Source organism: Paroedura picta, chromosome 11 (assembly GCF_049243985.1).
Source record: "Paroedura picta isolate Pp20150507F chromosome 11, Ppicta_v3.0, whole genome shotgun sequence".
Lineage (NCBI taxonomy): Eukaryota > Metazoa > Chordata > Lepidosauria > Squamata > Gekkonidae > Paroedura > Paroedura picta.
Window position 1 is genome coordinate 26,403,549 of NC_135379.1, and position 7,428 is coordinate 26,410,976.

Here is a 7,428-nt window from a genome sequence, read left to right on the forward strand (position 1 = left end):
CTTTCACTGTTCTACTTTCTTGATTAATGGAACACCCTGTATTGTTTAACAACAGGATTCCAGTTAAGGAGGACTTGTTTCTTGTCTCAGCTATGATCCCCAGAGAATCAAGGAGTGCTCCCACTGTCCTTCATGCCCAAATGTTTTCTCCAAGCTTGGAGAAGAAGAACTCCCCCTTTTCTTCTGTGCCTCCTCTTCAGGGTCCAGGCCCTTCTGTCCTGCTTGAACTCCAGAGAGGGTCTTTCTGACTCACTCTGCAGTCAGGCATCATCATGTCAACATGTTTTTCATCCACTGACATCAATTCCACTTGCCAGCAATCTAACTCTGGTGCAGTCACCGAGTCCGTGATAAACCTTGGTGTGGTAAGCGATTCCAGGCTTCTCTTCACCAGAGGAAGGCCAAAGACTGAAGTCCTTGAGAAAAGAAAATAAGTCCAAAGTATGACAGAACATGTAAACACTTATTCCTTTAGGAAATTTTCACATAATGTACAGAGGGGGAGCCATTTTTGTCAGTTTCAGCAAACGCAAAAGGGAATCTCGTGGCAGCAGTTTATCCACAGGGGCCATGCTAATCTTCTCTGGATCGTTCCAGTTTTAGTATATGTGCTGCAGAAGCGAGCACAGGCACCAATTTATCAACAATATGTATATATACATATCCACAGAAATAGACAGAAGAGCCACAGAGGTTAGAATGGTATTATGAATTGAAGCCAGAAGCCCCTGCCAAATTCATCACTAGAATCATAGAAGTCATAGAATAATAGAGCTGGAAGGGACCTCATGGATCATCTAGTCCAGCCCCCTGCACTATGCAGGACACTCACATCCCAATCGCTCATCTACTGTAATCTGCCACCCCTTTGCCTTCACAGAATCAGCCTCTCCATCAGATGGCTATCTAGCCTCTGTTTAAAAATTTACATATTTTAATTACCCAGCGCATAATACAATTATAAGCCACAATTTAGTCACTTAATGGAGTAGGATACAACTACATCCTGTACATATACATAAGGGTATATGGGTAACAAGTATCTTTCAGTACTGTGGGCCATTTCCCACGGCTTAAAAATAGCACAATGGTTGCTAATTGAAAACGCTACTAATTTGGCATTACCCACGACGTCGTAGACAATCTGCAACACTCCTGAAACCGATCAGCAATAAGCGCTTCGTTTTAGCGCTTTCAGGGGAATCCAGAAAAGTGGATTCACCCTCCGGATAGCGATACACTCCTGCAACCAATCTGCAACACTAGCGCTAAAGACCTGTGCGTTACCATTGTTGCTGGTTCTTCAAAGCCCCTCCCCCTGGCTCTCTTCTCCAAACTTCCGGCGAAGCGATCGCCATTTTTTTTTCTCGGAGCGAGCGGGGATAAACGCACCGGCGAGCCTCTTTCTGTTTAGAGGCTTCCCTGGCTTCATTCCTTCACCTTTAGTCACTAAGCACAAACCACTTAAAAGCCCGTTTGCTGGAATAAAGTCCCTTTATTTTTTACACATAAATTCAGCCGAAAATCGAGCCCGTGAGAAGGGGGGGGGGATTTTTTTTTATCACTCGAGGCAGCGTGCAAACGATCATACAATCAAACGACAGCTCACATTAGGCAGCTGGATGGGTCTCTCCGTAGCAAAGAATCTACACAGATTCGTTGCTATGGGTCTGTTTTTTTTTTTAAAACCTTTCTTAAAGGGAAAGGGGCTGTTTGGGAGCATGCTAACGGCTGCCCATTGGCTGCTTGACGGCCAGGGGCGGGACGAGCTTGGCAATAGCGCTTCCTTTCTAGCGATTTCTGCCGAGACCGGAAGCCTGTGGGAAACGCTAAAAAACGCAACTGATTCCACTACAAAGCCAGGTGTGCAAAACGACGAATTCCACTATTTTAAATGGCGATTTTTCATTCCGCAAACAATTTGCAACAAAGATCCCCGTGCGAAAAGGCCCTGTAGTTCGGCTGCTCAAATATCACAGCATACAAATTGCTGAAAGAACTGGCAAAAATAAGCATTCCTTCCCAGTGTTGCTGCATAATTCAATTATGAGCTTTGTTTAATGATTCAGCACAAGCCTTAGATCATTTTTCCAATGAGCTCTTTAACAAAATAATCGCCGTTCTTTCTTTAACAGGATTAAGAGATATGGAGTCTTTTACTTAAATTACAGGAGAATTAGTTGGAACTAATCATTTGAAGATATTCAGTATGGAATAGGTGGAAGTAATTTGAATGCCAAGAATAATTTCCTTAGTAATGCAAAAGACTAGGTTCTGATTTTAATTACTATGCACTAAAGATCATCGAGGCAGGCACTGCCAAGTCATTCTTTTAAAATGAGGTTTCTAGGCAAATTAGAGCAAAAAACGTTCCAAAGCAATCTTCAGAGTCCTGGAACATCAACAATAGCTTTAATTCCAACCAATATTTGAAAAGATTGCTTGCTTCTTTGGTTACAAAACAAAACTGATACCAGCACTTATTTCCCCACTAGTAGTAAAGCCTCTTGCGTTCTGTAATGCAATGGGCACTAGCTCATGGTTTGGTGTGGGTTTAGTGCCTCACTTGGAAGCTGGCAACCATAAGAGGAGGTCTCTTTGTGCACAACAGTCTTGACCCTAGTCAGGTTTATGCACACCTAGGTGGTGTGGAATTCCAGAACATGAACCTGTACTAATCTGGCAACCTTACCTGCTCTCGGCAATGTTTTCTTAACCTGAAATAGGTCAGGGGGGTGCTAGGTGGCTGCACAGGTGGCTGCAAGGGCCTTACACACTTTTGAGGCCCCACTTCCAGACCAGGGACAGCCAACCTCCAGGTGGGGAATGGAGATCTCCCGGAATTGCTGCTCATCTCCAGACTATAAAGACCAGCTCCCCAGGCAGAATGGCTGCTTTGGACGGTGGACTGGGTTGCTGTGGGGGGAAAAGAAACATTTAAGACCTCCCACACAGGTTGTTGTGGAGATGAAACTCTGGAGGCCTACTGCACAGGGTTGTTGTGCAGATGAAACAGGAGGCAAAAGACCCTCTGCAACAGCATCCAGTTTCATCTGTACAACAACCTTGTGCGTTAGACCTCTAATGTTCAGAGTTGTGGGAAAGTGACATGCATGGCTTGGCTGCATCTGCTCTTGAGCAGTGAGGCTGGCCACAGCAGTATTTTAAGTGAAAGAAGATTTTCTGTGGCCCCCCTGTCAACCAGCTGTTAAGCAGAAAGGGAAAGCTCCCCCCCCCATTGGCCCCTAACCCTTAACACCAAACTCCTCCCAGGATCCCCTACCACTTTTATTTAGTTGCTCATGCTTGCAGATTGACTTGGTGCCGTTTTGTCAGTGGGCCAGATCCAGTCAGCTTTTTCATGCAATATCACCCAATTCCCTTCCTTTCTACATCCCCTCTTCCACATGACTTTTGCCAGAACATCAGTTTCAGGGGATCAAAGGGGGCCTCCTTTATTCACCAATGGAAAGGCAAACTGGATCGGTGTGTGCCTGAAACGTGCTGTCAAGTTGCAGCCTGCTTATGGGAAGGAACCCGCTGGAGCTTTGATGGCAAGTGAGAAGGAGAGGAGATTTGCCATTGCTTTCCTCCATCCAATCTTCCTTGGTGGTCTCCCATCCAAGTACCAACACAGCTTAGATCTGATTAGCGTCAGTCTATATTATACTGTTCCAAATTCTTTAATTGAATCTTGTATTGGATTTACCCACTGTTAAAAAAAAAAGATTTTTTAAAATTTATGAGTCGGTAGGAGCTTATTTCCTAAACAATCTGATAAATAAATAGTGCACTGATTCAAATCCTAAACCAAGTCCATTTGGCATTATATATGAGCCTCTTGTGGCGCAGAGTGGTAAGCGGCAGAAATGCTGTCTGAAGCTGTCTATCCATGAGGCTGGGAGTTCGATCCCAGCAGCCGGCTCAAGGTTGACTCAGCCTTTCATCCTCCCAAGGTCGGTAAAATGAGTACCCAGCTTGCTGGGGGGTAAAACTGGGGAAGGTACAGGCAAACCACCCCGTATTGAGTCTGCCATGAAAACGCTAGAGGGTGTCACCCCAAGGGTCAGACATGACTCGGTGCTTGCACAGGGGATACCTTTACCATTTACTATTTCAAATATGTCCACCACATCCTGCTCAGTGAACACGCTAGCAATTGAAGGGAAAGGTGTATTTGCATAAACACAGGAGGCAACAGGGGAGCCATGGCTGCTGGTGATGACTCGTAGCATATGTCCACTGAGTGCTTAAAGGCACTTTCCTTCATCACACCCCAGGCCTGCCACATGAAATTGTGCAAAACTGTTCAAGCCTCAAACTGCAAAACTGTTCAAGCCTCATTTCGGCCATGGGTGTCCTCAATGGTTCCGGGTATGTCAGTGGGGCTCAGTCTGTGCGGAGTAGGTGATGACAATGACTTCTGCACATGGCTGTCATGAGACTAATGTGAAAGCCCTCAGAGAACAAAGAGCTTCATCACAGTTCAAAACAATAAAATAAAAAGCCATCCATTTTACTAGAGGATTCCAAGAGGTAGGTCAATTCTTATTTAATTCAAGCTCGATCTATTTTGAGCCTTGTAATCCAATTGTGTACATTAATAAATGGATATCAGGAGAAAGTGGATTGTAAGTGCTCTTTTTATTTAATCTTGAGCTAGTGGATATTGGTTAAGAGAGCCAGATGGTTGTAAGGAAGCTAAACACTCTGAAGGATTTAAATGCAGAATCCATTAAAACAAAATCCATTATAAAAGCAATCTGGAGAGATTAAAAAACCCTGAATAATTTTAAAATGTATTTTTGTAATGTTTACAGTTTTTACGTGACAGAATATATCTCAATGCTACAAAAGAAAGAACCAAATCTTCTTAAACAGTGAAGGATTTTATAAGCAAAGCCTTCTAAACAAGCTTGACATCCAGAAGATTTCTGTATGCTGTTGGTTAGATGAAGCAAGGCCCAATTATCTCATGGGAACTATGAGAACAATGTGACTTATCAGTCTCCTTAGGACCTGCTTTAGGATTTGTTGTTAGAATGACCTACGTGGATGGGGAAAAACTTGGAGCCCTCTTAAGATAAGAATCCATTGTTATGCAGTTTGTTTGGGATGGCCAAGCCAAAAAGAAAAAACAGTTAAGGAAAACTATTTGGTATGCAATTGAGTCAATACCATGGCATCTCAAGAAGCCTTTACAACAGCTGATTGATCATTTGATGATTAGAGTTGAGATTGTCATTTTACTGTAATTGTAGACATGCTGGGTGAGAGGAATGGGGGGTGGGTGGGTTGGGTTATAAAGCTGGGAGAGAGTGTGTGTGTGGGGGGGGGTGGCTAACGGTGAGGGTGGTTGAAGAGGATTTTTATGCTGTGGTTTTTACCTGTTATAAACTGCCATGAGCCAGCAGAGCAGAGCAGTCAGTCAATCAATCAAACATGACAGGCACAATATACTCCTAACACATAAGATAATTAGAGTCATCATCCAAAGTGCCCAGTTCAATTCCACAGCCTTCTGAAACTTGTCAAGGTTTTTCTTACAGACTAACCATTTATTCTATGTCATTGTTTGAACATCTATTGTTATAAACATTAACATAGTTCCAAAAAACTAAAATGAAGCTAGTGTTCTTAGACAGGTACTAATTTGAGCACAAGGATTTCTGTACACTCACATATGGGTCTGTGTCTTCACAGGCATGCCATGGGAAAAAGCTAGGAAGCTTAAAACAAGTCCTCACAGAGGGTGACTTTCCCACCCAAAGTCACATGATATGGGAGGGGTTTGTACTCTCCCCTTAGTTCTCCTTCCTGCTTACCTTCCTCCTTACCAGAACAGGTAAGCCAATCAATCACAGTGGGAAGGAGGGAGGGATGTGTAAATGCACAGAAGACCACTTAATGAATAGCAGTTACAAGTAAGTGCAATGCTGTTTTCATCTTTGTAGTTTCTGTGCAGTCCCACATGGGAGAATAGCAAGATTATTCACAATGGAGGAGGGTGTGGGTTTATACAGCAGAAAAATATATTGAAGTGTCACTCTATCCACAGTAACCTCTCTCCAGAAGTTGACAGTTATGGCATAGTGGCAGAAGAATATGGCTCATTCGACCTGGTCACCCCACTGCAGATGTCTATTAGAAGCAATCCAGCCATGAAGGCTGCAGAAAAAACTCCAAGCATATGTGTAATGCAGAGAGATACCAATATGACCATCTACCTCAGGCAGAGATTAAGTCAGTTTAATGGATAACAACATTCAACATGATAATGTCTGTACAAAGGCCATTCTACACTTTCCCAGGTCAGTAAGGTGATTCCTGTATTGCCTGGATCAGCCCATTCCATGAAACTAAAAAAGAGTAGGGTCCTGAGAACATCTCCTGTATGCAGAGCCCTCTCTGCTTATGAGTTAGGTGTCCAGTCAGAAAACCTCTTGACCTAGGAGTTACTTAGGCACCACTTGGGGAAGAAAACCCATGCTTGGTTTTAAGACTACCTGTGCGTTTGCACCTCCCGGAGAGCGCTGCTCTCCCTCTCCCCCCGGCCTCCCTCTCCCCTAGGTTTGATTGATTCAGCGCTGAAGTGGCCAATCGCTCCTGCCACAGCGAGCAGGGGGGAGGGAGGCATGCCTGGTGGTGCACCGGTGCCCACGCCTCCCTCCCCCTGTCACGGCCTGGTACCAAGGGCTCCATGGCCCGGGTTTGGGAAACACTATGTATACTGAAGGAAGGAAAACACTCCACTGAATAACTAGCTTTTAACTGGAGGATACAATGCCACAAATTCATTCAGAATATTTGGACTCATCAGAGATACAGGCAAATAAATCTTTGTCCTTGTGACATGACCTCTAGGTACCTGTGTCCACCATAGTCATTCATATAAGTTTATAACATGCAATCATCCGTGAGCAAAAAGGAAACACTGCTCTTGAATCATGCGTACCAAAGAATCAAAGGCATGTTTAATAGCTCTGGATTTTGACAGTCTTATTTATAGTCTAAATTTATGTCCTGACCAGGTATTCTGTTTGACAGTGTTAGCACCATGTGTTCCACTCCAGCTTGCTGAACAGTCCTCTCTCCCTGGCGGCAAAAAGAGAACTGAGAGGGAAGTGCTAACCTCTCCCACATCATGTGACTCTGGGCAGGACAGTCACTGTCTGTGAGGTGAGGGGTGAACACTCTTCTTCTAGAAACTTGTTTTAAGCTTGCTAGCTCTTCTCCATGGCAGGTCTGAGAAGATGCAGACCCATGAAGGACTGCACAAACGCCACAAAGATGCATATACCTTTTTCACACCGTAACCAAGATTTTTGTTCTTCTGGATCACTATGTTTACATATTTTCCTGGAATGTTTCTAAGGATCAGATTATAGATTAGAGGCACCCATTTGTTATTCAAATAATTGTATCCAG

General features: G+C 43.9%; 1 non-coding gene across 1 annotated transcript; it reads right to left on the reverse strand.

Annotated features, from left to right (window-relative positions):
• Positions 1 to 524: 524 nt before the first annotated feature.
• On the reverse strand, positions 525 to 627 carry LOC143821182 (U6 spliceosomal RNA). The gene has a single exon (XR_013225722.1). It is a non-coding gene; the product is annotated as a U6 spliceosomal RNA (small nuclear RNA).
• Positions 628 to 7,428: the final 6,801 nt, after the last annotated feature.